Source organism: Leuciscus leuciscus (assembly GCF_965113295.1).
Source record: "Leuciscus leuciscus genome assembly, chromosome: 11".
Classification (NCBI taxonomy): Eukaryota; Metazoa; Chordata; class Actinopteri; order Cypriniformes; family Leuciscidae; genus Leuciscus; species Leuciscus leuciscus.
The window spans coordinates 9,778,058-9,794,605 of record NC_138735.1 but is presented as its reverse complement, the minus strand read 5'-3'; the positions used below and the strand labels follow the sequence as shown (position 1 = coordinate 9,794,605).

The following is a 16,548-nucleotide window of genomic DNA, read 5'->3' as shown; positions in this document are numbered from 1 at the left end:
TGAAATGTTAGTGGTTCAATCATCGGCAAGAGTACTTGTGTGAACTTGAGGAGAAATGACATTGTACGTCTACTAACCCTTACATTAAAAAAATTACTTTAAAATAGAAATGTAAAAGTGTGAAAAAATAAGTATTCTGAACTGAATGTAATATTTCTAAATGCAATATTGCATGTTAATTGCAATTAAGTTAAAATATAAAATATATTAATGTTTTTGTCAAACGCAATAAGCTGAACTTTAGAGTATTTTTTTGGACCCATGTAAGTAGGACATATTAATATGTAATTTCATAATTACTTCTATTGTCTTTGAAATATAGTTAAATTGGATTGCCGAATGTTCTGACAAGCATTTATGGTAAACAAATAAACATACTTTAATTTCATTTCTATTGAAAATGATATGTCATGTGTTTAAATATATTTGTAACAATATTGGTAAACATTTGTAATGATGAAGTTGCAATTTAGTACATTCAAAATATGCTAACTTTAAATGTAATATTAGATAACACACTACAGTTAAAACTATAATACATTTCTTTACATGTGCTTTAGTTTGTTAGTCCACACAAAATAAGTGTACTTCTTGAAACATGACAAAGACTATTAGTTTATATTAGACTATAGTTTTTGAAGCTCCAAAAAAGCACATCCATCCATCATAAAAGTAATCAATGACTCCAGTGGGTTAATAAATGTGTTCTGAAGCAAAGTGATGGTTTTTTGTATATAGTTTTTTTTTATCCATATTTAAAACTTTATAAACTATAATCACTGGCTTTTGGCAACAGCCATACGCACATACACAAGAGAGTGGTGTTCCGGTGGAAGGGTGACCTCTGACCCGTTATGCTCATCAGTTCTCACCTGAGCTTACACTATGCCTAGGCCATATGTCCTACGTCATATGTCGGGTCAGTGTTCACCCTTCCACCGTAACTCGACTCAACTTTTATAATATATAATATTATAATATCTGCAAGTACATTATTATAATTTTTTTTTAAATATACATTTAAGGTTTGAAGTACACTACAAGTGCACATTACATGCAAATAAGCACTTCTGTTTTTACAAGGGAAAAATCACTTAAACAGCTATGAAATTCTTTGAGTAATGCAGAGAGTAAAGAGAATGTGAAAATGTTCAGCAGCATTCAAGCTCAGATGACCTGCTTTATATTTTATATCTAATGAAATAACCAATCAGCCATTTTTAAGTGGGTCTGAAGGTTTTTAAATAGTTTTTGGGGCAATTCTGAATTAAGTCAGAATGAGGGTGATTAAATCTTTGTGGATATGTGTCTGGATTGTGATGTCTATTCCTCATTCAAATGGATGGTTTAATGCAAAAAGAGGAAGACGTTTATCAGCGGGTAGATTACTCAAGCAGTCTGATTTGGTTTGAGCTTTATTGAGCTGTCTCCTCTAATCAGCTGCTTTGGGCTGTGCAGATATGGAAGCGTCTCCATGCTCAAACCTCAGAAAGCTGTAATCTTAGCCACAAACCGTTCATTCAAATCCATATTGCACACACAAATGGCAAAAGCTTGCTGAAGTTGTTTGTTTATCTTTTTTTTATTTTTATATTAATTTATAATTAAATGATCTAAATGGGAAATTCAGAGATCCATGTTATTAACCCTACCGGTGGCCGCTAAGTGAACTGCTGCCAGGTACATATTGTTCGTCCTCATGTTTGTAATGTTATGTACAAAAGACTGAACGTGATTCAAGGCCCAAATATACTCACGGCAAAGTTATTTTTCATTTCCACATTGCTGAGAGCGATGTTTTGATGAATATTTTTTGTATGCCTACTACACAATAACAAAATAAACCCAACATGAATAACAGCTGTGAGAAAGCAGCAGTTAAGAAAGCATCTGATAATAGCGATGTGGATATGTTTGACATGTCAACAGATGAGGTAATTCAAATTACACTGTTATGATAGTTTGATTATAAAGTAAGCCTACATTTGAGACTATAGACTTTATAGATCTGGCTATGTGAGACTATAGATTGTATAAGCATTTGTTTCATTTGTCATAGAAGGGAAGAGAGGCTATCGGGAGCAAGCGTAAAAGTCAAATCCTTTTGATATTCCCGGCAAAAAAAACATCCCGAGTCCTTCTCATAAAAATCCATCTACAGGCTTTTATAGACAACCTAGGAAGTCAGGGAAGGTCTCTCTCTCCTTTTTTTTAGGTTTTGTTACAAGCTGTTCACACATTGGAAATAAAAAAGCGATTAATCCATGAATATTTTTACATATAGCCCCTTGAAAGTCGACAAGAAAGGAAGATTCACCCTGCTGAATCTGCCCCCCCCCCCCCCCCCCCCCCCAAAAAAACCCTGTCCCCCCACATTTTTTAAAAGTAATTCAATTCACTTGAATGTACAACAAACCAGATGAAATGTGCTGCCGCTACTTCTGTTTCAATGCAACTTTAAAGGGATAGTTGAACTAAAAATATTATTTGTTGTCATTGGCTGACTACAAAAGCGCCATAAAAGTTTACTACATTCCAAGTCTTCTGAAATCATACAATACCTTTGAGTCAGACAGAAATGTGCATTGGTATTCTCTCCCAATCTTGCCATTTGGAAAGACATGAGGGTAAGTGATAAAAATGTTCATCTTCTTCAAGCATAACTCTGGCTGCAACATAGTCATGCTATGCAAGATGATCAAAACAGCAGTTATATCTGTCCTGCTAAGTCAAGAAAAGCAATGTATCTCAGTTATGTAGATGTTGTGGCATATTTAAACCAGGGTGTTGATCATTTCTTTCATTACAATTTTGTTCATGTTCCTGCATTGCAGCTATATGGAGGCATCAGCATCACCCTCATCACTCTCACACAGGAACATTAACTCAGCGATCACAGTCATTCATCTCATCTGGCTTTGATTCATAACATAACAAAGCGCAGTTCACCGCCTAGCAAGCGGGTAGAGTAATTTAGCTGGAAATTATGGCACAATGTCTCTGCTCTCGTATTGATTGATGCTCTGCCCATTTTTCACACCATCATTTTAGCTCGTTATCGTTCATGTCAGTCCAGCACAGGTAAACAGATCTGTCGGAATGAAATGAGTTGAAAGGTAATGAGGAACCTCTGCCTCTCTGTTTGTTTCAATAATGAGTTTTAAAATGTAAAAATTGTTCTTTCTTGTTTTCACTCATTTCTTTTTATTAAATGCACAGTATATAAGTTTAAAAAAAAACTAACAAAGGCGTAGCTTGATGACGCCGTGAATGAGTATGGAATCATGGGAGTTGTCGTCTTCACCTCCACAGCCGATGGAAAGCAATCCGACAGGACTCAGGCAGAAATCATGTTCATGGATGAGCTAATTAAAGTTTTATTAACATTACTGTGGTATGAAACAGGACGGGGCCAAGAGCCTAGGATATTTTACGTTGCTATTTTTATAATGCTTAAATGCTGCAGTCGGCCATTGCTGCTCCTTTCATTTGGTTGTTAATGTTTATTTTAACTATTAAAGCTCACAGGATAAAATACTGTTGTCTCTGAGGCATGGTACAAAATGTTTTACTTGTGGTAAATCAAGAAAACAAAAGATTCAAACAATAAGATTAACCGTGTTGAGCTATATGACAATGATTAATTTTCTGTCGATAAAGACATCCAAACAGTTGTTCATCTGTCTAAAAAACACATTATTTATCAAAGTGTCTTTGGTGTTTCCATGGTTTTTACAGAACCGGAAATCGAGGGCAACACGGATTTGACGTCATTTACAGATGACACAATTACACAGGCCATTACACTAGTTAAAATAGCTGATTTCTCTGGATTTAAACATTGTTGGAAACATTTGGGATAATGTAAGTACACAAGTCAACAATATATAGGCTATGTATATATATATATATATATATATATAACATTGTTCTAGTGGTTTTTGAATATTTTAATCCATAAATCTTATATATTGGGACTTTAAAAGTTTGTTACATTGTTTTTACAATCATTGCGGGTAGTGCTATACAAATACATAACTAGGGTTTTGGAAGCAAAGCGTAAAATAATATGGTAGTTTAATCAACAGAACTGTTCACGCTGCAAACAGTGTGACATCTTGTTTAGTCATTAAATGCAGACTGTTTTGAGGGGACAAACACTTCAAAACAACACTTCAAATTTAAAAAACACCTGCGGCCCCATTCTAGAAGAGAAATAATCTCAGCCAGATGATCGAGTGAAAGAGGCTTAACACATTCCTCACCATATAAAGTAGGCATATTGTATTAACATGTACAGCGTTCCTATTAAAATATGCTAAATGTATATTGTAAACAGCATGGCTTAATGAAATATATTTTTCAAATTGAAAATGTTTTTTTTTAAACCTTCAAATGTCAGATATTTCCAGTCTTAAAATACATTTAGGGTAAATGTAATTTTTCTAAGATATATTTTTTAACAAAAAAACAAAAATATGTGAGGACTAAGTAACTAAAACTTATTGAAATTTATATTTATGTAAATTTGTTTTAAAATATATTGAAAAATATATTTGTCCATTTTAAATATTCTTTTATATTTGTGCCCTTGGATTAACGTTATGAAGAGAAGCCTGAACATTTTTCAAGAGTAGGAAACGGGGAATACGACATGGTTTGTCACCATTTTAACATGATTACACACTCCCCATCCCATGACTCACCTTCAGTGAATTCATGAATGTATGTAAAGACTTTGGCCCTGACACAGCCAATTAAAGAAAGCAAAGAGCACTGCTTTGGCCATCATTGGCTGATTATTTGATCTTCGTTAAAGTGTCAGAAGCACTTAGTTGGGCTGATTCACAGAAAACGGGGCCCTTAGTGTCTGTCTGGAACATTAGCTATTACTTGATTTTCAAGGACAGGCCAGAAATTGAATTTTTTAATACCGAGTTGGTCCAGAATTTGTTTTCCCTTTATATATATATATATATATATATATATATATATATATTTGTTTTGTTTTTCCCAAAGAAGTTTCTACAACTCATCAATCAAAGTCAGAACGTCACAGCTGATGCAGCTCATACTGAATTAATCTATAAATGAATCAATGATACAGGTAATTTATTTACAAAGGCAAAGCCTTTCTCTCCCTCGGGCTTCTCCGTCCATCGACCACTTGCTTCCATCACAGAAATCAAGTGCTTTCAGAACCACTCTAGTGGTAAAGCTCTGACAAAAGAAAAACAAATGTAACACTCGGATTTCTTTATTGGCTTAAAAGTAAACATGGGCTATTATGAAGAAACAGGATCACATCCAATCCACAAAATAAAAACTGGAGTTCTCTCTGAAACGGTTAGTTCCCTTTCAAGGGAACTCCCGTTGCGTCGAAAAGCTGACGCTATGGGAACGCTTTGCGTGATGACGTCTTGAAGCACATGTAAAATCAGTCCAATGGTGTGGCGGAACGTCAGAGGCGGGTGACGTCACGTACCAGGAAGCTATAAAAGCCGGCCCGAAACAGAAAACGAAAGCTTTCTGAGTCTTCAGTTGCGCTCTGTGTTGAATCTGTCCTTGTTATTTGGTGTTGTCTGTCTATATTATATATATATATTCAGTATGGCGAGCAAGCAGCAGTTTAGAGTGTGTGTCCATCCCTGCCCGCGTTATTTAACGGGAGGTGATACTCACACTCTTTGTGTTGTTTGTTTGGGTGAGGAGCATGCCCAGTCAGCACTCGAGGGTGGTGACTGTGTGCATTGCGACGCGCATCCATTGCGCACGCTCCGATCCCGCTTGGCTCGGTTCAATCCCGATCGCGTTCCCGAGGGCTCGGGTCCCGCCGCGGCTGAGGCTCGGCGGCGATCTCAGACCTGGGGTTCGCAAATGGATCTGTCAGTGGATGTTGAGACGGGCTCTGCCTTATCTCAGCATCAATCTGACAGATCCAGTGCCTCTCATCAGGGTGTGGAAGCACGCATTGCGGTTTCTTCCCCCCCGATAGAGGCACCAATACTGCAACTGTCCAGCTCTGAGGAGTTGGATGTTGTGAGTATTGAAGCTGAGTCTGAGGATTCGCCACCTCAGTCTCATGCGTTTGAGGAACTGCTCGATGTTATTACTAGAGCAGTTGACAGACTATCTATTGAGTGGCCAGAGGATAGGCAGGACGTTCGTTCGAAAAGTAAGCTCGACGAACGCTTCCTGCCATCTCGTACACAGCCTCAGCGAAGAAGCCTTCCGTTTTTCCCCGATCTCCACACCGAGGTGTCGAAATCGTGGGGAAAACCGGTTTCATACAGAGTGTATGCACCACAAACATCCCACTATTCTTCCATTCACAAATATAAAGAATATGGTTATGGGGAGATGCCGAAGGTGGAGGAGACGCTTGCGAGCTATCTCTCTCCAGCAACGGCATCTTCCCTGAAAGCTCCTTCACTTCCCTCTAAGCCAGTAAAATTCACATCATCTCTGGTTCATAAATCGTATGCAGCCGCTGGTCAAGCTGCAGCGTGTCTGCATACGATGTCTATTATGCAAGCCTATCAGGCAGAATTATTGGGGGATTTAGAGGAGGGCGGGGGAATTGGTCCTGACACAGTGGCTGAACTACGCAGAGCCACAGATCTGTCTCTCAGGGCCACCAAGGAGACCGCTAAATCAATCGGGCGGTCTATGGCAGCCCTGGTGGCCACTGAGAGGCATCTGTGGCTCAATTTGAGCGATATAAAAGAGAAAGAAAAGCACGTTCTCTTAGATGCTCCGGTTTCCACTGTTGGTTTATTTGGTGATGCAGTAAACAGTGCGGTAGCTAAATCTCAGGAAGCTGCTAAACAGGCAGCTGCATTACAAAAACTTCTCCCCCGCCGTTCTTTCATTGAGGCTGCTGAGCGGGAGCAGCCTCACTCCTCTAAAAAGAGCGCTGAACATCGTGCCACTCAAAAACAGAGTGTGTCCTCTCGTGCTCCCCCACAAAAATCTCGGGGACACGGAGGGCGCTCTCAAACCCAGCAGTCTTCGAGGGGTAAAACGGATCTGCGGACCGTTATTACCGCCAAGAAGGCTGCTGGGGAAAAAGTCCTGATGTCTGAGGGCTCAGGACAAATGAGGGTAGTCCCCCCGAAGCAGAGCGGTTAACACCTCTTTTCACGGTGCCCGTCTCTCTTCGGTGCCCTCAGGGGACCGTTCTGCCAACCCTGCCACCTCTGGTGTTACAGGGCGCAGCGGTCTCCGGCGAGCACATATCTCAAGGTCCACCCGGAAACGTAGTGGCCTCGGGATGCCCGCCCCCTCTGAGGAGGGTGCTAGAGCAGTCTGTTTGGTCGTTCCCTGCCGGTGCGCCGTTACAGGGCGACGAACCGACTACTCAACAGCAGGAGAAAAATACGGTGCCGTCTCTCTTCGGTGCCCTCAGGGGACCGTTCTGCCAACCCTGCCGCCTCCGGTGTTACAGGGCGCAGCGGTCTCCGGCGAGCACATATCTCAAGGTCCACCCGGAAACGTAGTGGCCTCGGGATGCCCGCCCCCTCTGAGGAGGGTGCTGGAGCAGTCTGTTTGGTCGTTCCCTGCCGGTGCGCCGTTACAGGGCGACGAACCGACTACTCAACAGCAACAAAATCCAGAAACCAGTCTCGAGAGACTGGTACCTCTAGTAGAATCTTTGACAGCGTGGAAGCTACTGTCAAATGTTTCTCGTTGGGTCCTGCAGACCGTGGAAAAAGGGTATTAGATACAATTCTATTAACGCCCACCGCGGTTTATGGGGGTCCTGCCCACAGTGGTGGGCCCCGAGCAGGTTCTGGTTATGGAACAGGAAGTAAACACTCTGTTAGAGAAAGGGGCCATAGAATATGTACCCCCCTCCAACAGGGAAACCGGGTTTTACAACCGGTACTTCATAGTTCCAAAAAAGGACGGGGGATTGCGTCCCATTTTAGATCTTCGAGTTCTGTACGAGTACATGCAGCTCAAGTTCAAAATGTTAACCTTGAGACAAATCGTGCCACAGATCAGGTCCGAGGACTGGTTTGTCACGATAGACCTCAAGGACGCATATTTCCATCCGTCCGTGTCATTGGAAGTTCCTGAGGTTTGCTTTCGGGGGCAAAGCATACCAATATCGAGTTCTTCCATTCGGCCTAGCTTTATCACCCCGCACTTTCACCAAATGCGTGGATGCAGCTCTGGCGCCTCTGCGCCTCCGGGGTATTCGCATCACGAACTACATCGACGATTGGTTGATTTTAGCTCAGTCGCATTAGATGGCGGTTCAACATCGAGATGTTGTTCTCGCCCATATGAAAGAGTTGGGGTTACGGCTGAACGCCAAGAAGAGTGTGCTTTCTCCATTTTAGAGGACCACTTTTTTAGGCGTGGTTTGGGATTCAGTGTCGATGCAGGCGCGCCTGTCATCGCCACGCTTCGATTCCATCCTGGCAGCTGTGAGAAGTGTAAAGCTAGGCCAGCTACTCACTGTCAAACAGTTCCAGAGACTGTTGGGTCTCATGGCAGCAGCTTCCAACGGGATACCTTTTGGACTGCTGCACATGAGGCCCCTGCAGTGGTGGCTCAGGACCAGAGGGTTTTTCCCCGAGGGGCAACCCATTTCGCACAATCAAGGTCACGCGGTGATGCCTACGTGCCTTGGTTATGTGGAAGAAACCTTGGTTCCTGTCCCAGGGCCCAGTGCTGGGAGCTCCTTGTCGTCGCAAACTGCTAACGACGGATGCTTCCCTCACGGGTTGGGGAGCGATCCTGAGGGTCGCTCATCTCAAGGTCTGTGGGAAGACCATCATCGTTCCTGGCATTCTATAGCCTAGAGATGTTAGCTGTCTTCCGGGCTCTGAGGAGCTTTATCACAGGTCTCAGGGGACACCATGTGTAGTACATACGGACAACACGTCGGTAGTCGCCTATATCAAGGGGGTTTGCGCTGGCATGCCATATCCTCTTGTGGTCCCAGGGGAAGTTGCTGTCACTCAAGGCAGCCTACATCCCCGGGGTCCAGAATATAGGAGCAGACACTCTGTCGAGACAGGGGCCGAGGCCCGGGGAATGGTGGCTCCACCCCCGAGGTGGTGGAGCTGATATGGAAATTATAAGTGGATCTGTTTGCGTCTCGAGAGACGTCTCACTGTCCACTTTGGTTCTCCTTCACGCATCCAGCTCCTCTGGGACTGGATGCTATGGTACAGACGTGGCCGAGGCTACGTCTGTACGCCTTTCCCCCAGTTGCTCTGCTCCCGGGAGTTCTGGAAAGAGTTCGCAGGGACCGGGTTTGCCTGCTTTTTATAGCCCCGCGCTGGCCGGGCAGAGTATGGTTTCCCGATCTTGTGTCCCTCCTCGACGGGCATCCTCTGGAGTTACCCGTCAGGAGGGACCTTCTGTCCCAGGCAGAGGGCTCGATATTTCACCCTCGGCCAGAACTGTGGAACCTGTGGGCTTGGCCTCTGAGGGGGCCCAGCTCATAGAGTCAGGTCTCTCAACCGAGGTTGTTGAGACCATTCTACAGTCCAGAGCTCCCTCCACGAGGAAACTTTATGCCCTGAAGTGGAGAGTATTCACTTCTTGGTGTAGTGACCGTCGGTTGGACCCAGTCCACTGCCCAATTGGTACAGTGCTGGAGTTCCTGCAGGAACGGTTCACTGCAGGTCTGACCTCGTCCACTTTAAAGGTCTATGTGGCGGCCATAGGTGCTTACCACAGTCCTTTGGGTGGAATGTCTGTGGGGAAAGACCCCTTGGTATCTCGTTTCCTTCGTGGCACTTGGAGGTCCTCCTCCCTTTCGAAATCGGACCAGGAGGCGAATAATTTGCTTTGCCCTGTTCGGGCGTTAGACGCGTATGTCCACAGAGCTGCCCTGTGGCGTAAAAGTGACTTTTGCTCCCCTAACAAGGGAGGTCCAGTGTCTAAGCAAAGGATGAGCAAGTGGGTGGTTGAGACTATCTCACTGGCTTATGAGGCGGCTGGACAGCCTTCTCCTTTGGCTGTCCGGTCGCTCTCTACTAGGAGTATGGCGGCCTCTAAGGCCCTTATATCAGGAGTATCGTTACAGGACGTCTGTGATGCGGCAGGCTGGTCCTCACCGCACACCTTCGTCAGGTTCTACTCTCTGGATTTAGACTCTACTCTAGGGTCTCATGTTTTGTCTTCTTAGTGCTGCTCACATGATTACACACAGGACAGACATTTGTAGCTATGGAGGCGTTGGTATAGACGTTCCCATAGCGTCAGCTTTTCGACGCAACGGGAGTTCCCTTGAAAGGGAACGCCTCGGTTACGACTGTAACCTCGGTTCCCTGAAGAGGGAACGAGCGTTGCGTCGCCTTGCCATATCTCCTTCATGCCTGTCAGCGCGACTTCAGACTTTACGAAGCTTTTGTTTTCTGTTTCGGGCCGGCTTTTATAGCTTCCTGGTACGTGACGTCACCCGCCTCTGACGTTCCGCCACACCATTGGACTGATTTTACATGTGCTTCAAGACGTCATCACGCAAAGCGTTCCCATAGCGTCAGCTTTTCGACGCAACGCTCGTTCCCTCTTCAGGGAACCGAGGTTACAGTCGTAACCGAGGCGTTCACCCAAAAATGAAAATTGTCATCGTTTACTCACCGTCATGTCGTTCCAAACCCACTGACTTCCGTTAATCTTTATTATGCAAATACAAATATTTGTAATATTCTTTCAACATATATTTTTATTTATTTTTTTGTCCATCTATTGAAAATAAATGGAAGGTAACCAATGGAAGCTCAAACATACAGTACATGCTTGATGCACGAGAACAAACCTCACTGGTTATTGTGTATTAAGCAAGCACATATGAGCTTACATTGATCATATTCAATGACCTTTTATTAATATGATATAAAGTTATCGTTTCTCTAATAAAAGACTGCATATGGATTTCTTTTGCAATGTCTTTATACCTTTTTGAAGCATGGAAATTACATATACTTTCAATATTTGGACAAAACGATGAGTGAATAATAAAAGTATATTTGTGTTCTGAATATTAACGGAAAGTCTTATGGTTTTGGAATGACACGATAGTAAGTAGATGATGACAGAATACAATTTTTTGGGTAAAGACCTGTCTTCGAATCATCTTTGCCATAATGAATCATCTTGCACTAAGCGACTGTCATTCAGCGTTCCTCATCTCTCTGTTTTGTCCTCTGTCCCGCTTTGGCTGTAATAGACTCTCTCATTTTGATTCTGTCTGCCTGCCCCCATTATGATTGTACTAAAGCAGCTATATAATTGCATAATTAGTGGAGCCCATTGATCTGCCTCTCTAGCTAGGGGTCTATATCAAACAGATACATAATCGACATTACTCAACACTCGCAACGAGAAATTAAACTGAGCTAATGCCTGCTGTGGCCTAAACCATCTGGTTCCATTTTAATGGCCCACCCCTGTGTCCTTAGTCTAAGCAGCCGCGCGGAGCCTGGCGTATGCCGAGCGTGTCGAGATTCGATGAATGCTTTTGAGCAAACAAGAGTATGATTTGTGGAGTAAATGTCTTTTAACCTTAATGGGAGTCATCGACTTGCCCCGTATGATAATTTGTTGAAGTTAGCAGCAAGCTACTGCCCTGTGTTTTGGGATATGTACAGAATTCAAATGATGTTGTAGGTTAAATAATTTTAAATGTTTTAAATTCTCAAATGCCAGCGTATTTATCCACATGACTAAACCCACCAAAAAATATTTATTTTATCTGGAGATAAGAGGAAGCGTATATAAGCTTTCAAAATCTAGTGAGCTGTCTAGCTTGACAGTATTTGAATGCATCATGGGCACACTATTGACGACAAAGGAGGGATTGCACATATTTTTCAAGTAAAATGCTATCCTAGAATCCAATGCAATAGGCTTGTTGAAAATAATCCCCAATATTTCCAAGAAATGTTGATTATAAATGTGTTTCATTCAATATGCAATCAAAAATGGGCCAATTTACCTAATATTTGTGTGTGCTATGGACTTTTATGCTTCATTGTTAGCTTTGCAACATGCTAGCATTAATCTGTAAATTAAATCAAAATGCTATTTGAGTAAAATAATATAATTGTTTCGTCCAATCTTAGTAAATAATGTTGAGGATTGTCCTGTTTGAGCTGTGTTAGCAGTCAATGAACACCTGTAAAGACAAGAGCCTTTGTTAACGGGTTAATTTCCTCACCCAAACACATCTTATACAGATTAATCTGACATACAGTATACACAACATAATGTTACAAATACAACCTACATCTGCGAAAAATCATGCAAATGCACAACTTAAACTAAAGAAACAGTGTAAGAGTGTAAGAGAAGCAGAAAGACAGAAAAAGCAGATAATAGATGATGTGGTGAAAGATAGGGTTGGGAACCGACAATCGGTTCTTATCCAGAACTGTTAGTGTTTTTGAAAAATACCGGAACCAGATCCGAAGTTGGTTCCGAAAACGGTTCTGGTGCGATGTGTGGGCAAAGTGCTAGAAGCTTATCCTTTAATACAGTGGTCGGGAACCTATGGCTCGCGAGCCATATCTGGCTCTTTGGCAAAAATCATGTGGCTCGCGAGGTCTCTCACCCTTTATCAACAAACCATCGATGAAACAATTAAAACACATCAACAGATCGGCTCTCTGCAGAAAAAGCAGCCAATTACAATTCCCTTGTTGTAGTAGCCTACAGCCTACTGAAGTTAATGAAAAGTTTATGATAATAATAATATTAAAGTTGTACCGGCAAAAGTGCGTGTTCAGTGCTGTTCGCGAGTGTCACGAGTCACCACAGCAATCAACCGCTTACGTTTCTGTGGTAACCTAAGTTACAGCTCCTGCACTGGGATTCAAGCTGGCGAAAACCATTCTAGAACAGCAGCGAAAGTAGTAAAAGTAGGCTTTATAAACTTTAATATATCATTTTATTTGGGTGCTTTGCTGCGCAAAGAGACATTTCACCCGCTGGTACTTTCACTTTTGCCGCAGAGACCCTTTATGTCCTATAAATGTGTCGTATTTTTGATAATCCGTGCAGATTTCAGTTAACGATTCTGTTTAAAGTTATTAATAACAAAACATGAATGAATGAGAAAGAAAAGAACAGGATGTGCTTTATATTGAAATTAAATATTAAAAGTCGTGAAAGAGAACTGAACTATACTGACAGGATGCTGTGCGCGCGCTCCGAGCAAACACGGACAAGCACAGTAGCCTTTGTCTTCGGTTGCGCGCCTAAACGGCCAAATAAACACAGAAATATATCAAAATGCCAAGTCGAGTATTCACGTAAACACAGCAGATAGTACTGTGTGCACTCACTCTCTCTCTCTCACACACACAAACACACACGCACACAAAACAGGATTTATGCTCATCACTTGGTAACTCAACCTCACAGTGAAAGCCCTGCACAATTAATTCCATATTGCCACTTATTTATTGTTTGCTGAATATTTGCTTGTTTTTAGTTGTCTATGGACCTAATAATTACTACTGTTGAATTTTTTATTGAAAAAAAGCACGTCTTTAATAATATATATATATTTTTCTACTGTGGCTCTTTTGGAAAAATGCATTATCCAAAAATGAAAAAATGGCTCTTTGGTCAAAAAAGGTTCCCGACCCCTGCTTTAATAGAATATAAAAATAGTTATGAATGCACTGAAAAGCCTACTCATATACGTTTTGCGTCAGATATCAACGCAGCGAGAGAGAGAGTGTCAAGACAGTAGAGCTGCACGATTACTCTTTAAAAGATCTCGATCTCGATTCAAACACCCACGCAATCTTATTCCTAAATGACAAAAACTTCACACCAGAACATTCTAATATCTTCGCGCTGTCATTGACTCAGAAAGAGCAGTTGTCAATAGTGATGCTCCGATCAGCATTTTTGGGGCCGATCACCGATTACCGATCACCAAAATCATGATCTGCCGATTGCCGATCACTGCCGATCACAGAATGGAAATATTCTAGAGTCAAGAAAATCTTGAAGAACCACCAATATTTATTTAATTGTAGTTAGAAAACAAGAGAACATAAGGCTACTGTAGGCCACCTTTTCCAAATAAGGCACAGTATAATTTTTCAAAACAAAGAGGGGTCAGGCAGACTACAATGGATGTAGTTGAGGAACTAACTACATCAGATCCAAAAAATTAAATAATGACAATGACATTTGAGGTTATTAAAACAGTAAGTCCCGCCCCTCGACTGCCAAAAATAAAAGTGTTCGAGCGAGCAAAATCAGCAGGCGAGAGGAGATCAAGCGCGAGAGTGTGGGGAATGATCATGCGCGCGCGCGAGGGCAGAGATGTCATGCGCCCGCGCAGGGTTTGAATGAGCTCGCGAGTTCCCGTTTCCTCGCGCGTAGATCTGTTATCCTCTCGCGAATGTCATTTACCGCGCGCGCCAGCATCAGTTGTGCGCTCGTTTATAATTGCCATTGAATTGCCGTCATAGGAGAACTCATTTTGCCACTGTTATGCAAGCTCTGCTCTGCTGTTGTGTTGCCGCGCATGCGGAAAAGTTGCGAGAGTTATTTACGTCACGTGATCGGCTTTTTTGAGGGGGTTGCCGATCAAGCAATTTTTTGCCAATATCGGCCGATCATGATCGCCGGCCGATCAATCGGAGCATCACTAGTTGTCAATATGGAACAGCTTTACTTTCAGTCTTTTCAACCACACAGTATCGATATTTCTGTTACAAATATTCAAATGATCACAGAAGCTCTAAGATAAAAGTTTACAGTTCGAGTATAAACACTGATGTCTACGGTAGCAACCAAAAAAAAGCACGTTTTGAAAATCACTTCAAATAACGAGTGTATTGATAACATCTGATGCTTCAAAACATTCATAAAGACGACTGTTAAAGCTGCAGTCCGTAACTTTTTTGTATATACAAAATGTATATAATGAGCGAGTACATCATGAATGCCTTTTTTCAAACCATGTTTTTGTCTTATCCTGAATCACTGAATCATCAAATTCTCCTAGAGAATGCAGAAATTTTTATTTTCCATCAGAAAAATTAAAAACAACACCCATAAAATTTGCATAAATTGCTAAATAATATGTTGAATTTGTTGACATTACCAGTCTGTTAAACTCATTTGACAAGAATAAGAAATAAACACAAAAAGGATTGTGCATTTTTCCCTTACTACTAGTTTTTATTGGTTGTTTTAAATATTTTTTATTGAATGGGAACCGGAAAAGAAACCGGAATTGTTTGGCGGAAACCGGAATCGGAAAATTTCTTATGATTCCCAACCCTAGTGATAGATGTATGTTAATATTCATATGAAGTGTGTGATGCAACTGTCAGCATGTATTTTCATAATAAATCTCATCCTCTTTGTGTGTGTGGGAGGTGACCCCTGCTCTCAATCAGCTCTTAATTAGATTAGCCTTCACACCTTCTGTTTCAGCCATGCAGTTGATGCATACATCAATAAACGTGTCTTTATTGTTACATTTCAATGCAACAATTACCCTGCTTTAAAGGACAAGCTAGACTGCTATAAAAGATCAATTCAGAAGGCACCTTCCTAATATTTGTACAGCAGAGTGATTGACTTGTAAAACATGGAGTTTCACATTGTATTGGCTGCATGAGAATTATGGGGGATGTTAATTGTATCGGGTCGGTGCACAGAGGTTGAGAAAGAAGCCCTGATCCATGAGGTTTATGTGTCCTGTGAATCACGGCTGAGTAACTTGAAGACTAAAGAGAAAATGTGTGTGTGTGTTTGTTTAACCTACATTGAGGGGACGAAATGTCCCCACAAAGATAGTAAAATGTTAAAATTTCGGGGCCATTTGGTCGGGCCCTATCAGAACAGCTTATAAATCATTAGGGGTGTCGAAATTAATCATTTCTACGATGCATCGCGATGCAGACGAGGACGATTCAGTAATAGACCACAACCGATTATAATGTACTGACGCTTTTCTGACATCATTTGTCGCGTACGTGCTTTGTCGCGGTAGCATACAATGGCAGATGGAGGTGAGACGCGAGTGCGAGAAAATTAAAAATGCTCCAACTACTTTAAAAGCCTACATCTGGGCACATTTCGGCTTTTATGAACAACCTGGTCAGCACGACCTGCAGAATACACGCGCTGTGTGTGCTCATGTCACGCACAAATAGAATATGCAGGAGGTAATACCACTAACTTGATAAACCACATTAGCCGTTTTCACCCCGAGCTGTTAACACCTGGCAGAGTCTGACTGCTTTAGAGTAAGCGGATGAGCTCCAACGTCACCCGAATCCGCAGCCAAAAACAAATCATCCACCCGCCCCAATAATTTTCTCTGATTTAAGTATCCGCACCCGATGGTCAAATTACAATTATTCTGTGTTGTTACGCTTGATTATAAATGGATGATCGTCACCTTCAACAGCGGATTCGGCGACGGTTGATGCGCGCATCTTTAATGGTAAAATAATACACTGATTAATGAGTGCTGCTTTTCAATGAAAATTTCTTTAAAACAAAATTTATTTGACAGATTTTCCTTTTCTTAATGGCATAAACAAG

At 41.9% G+C, this 16,548-nt stretch overlaps 1 protein-coding gene and 1 long non-coding RNA gene across 4 annotated transcripts in view; one reads left to right on the top strand and one right to left on the bottom strand.

Annotated features, from left to right (window-relative positions):
- The window catches only part of LOC309509977, a 961,882-nt gene that overhangs the window by 278,487 nt on the left and 666,847 nt on the right, over positions 1-16,548 (bottom strand). The gene's annotated exons all lie outside the window — the stretch shown is intronic.
- dpp6a (dipeptidyl-peptidase 6a) overlaps positions 1-16,548 on the top strand; it is a 447,069-nt gene that overhangs the window by 342,753 nt on the left and 87,768 nt on the right. The window lies entirely within an intron of this gene.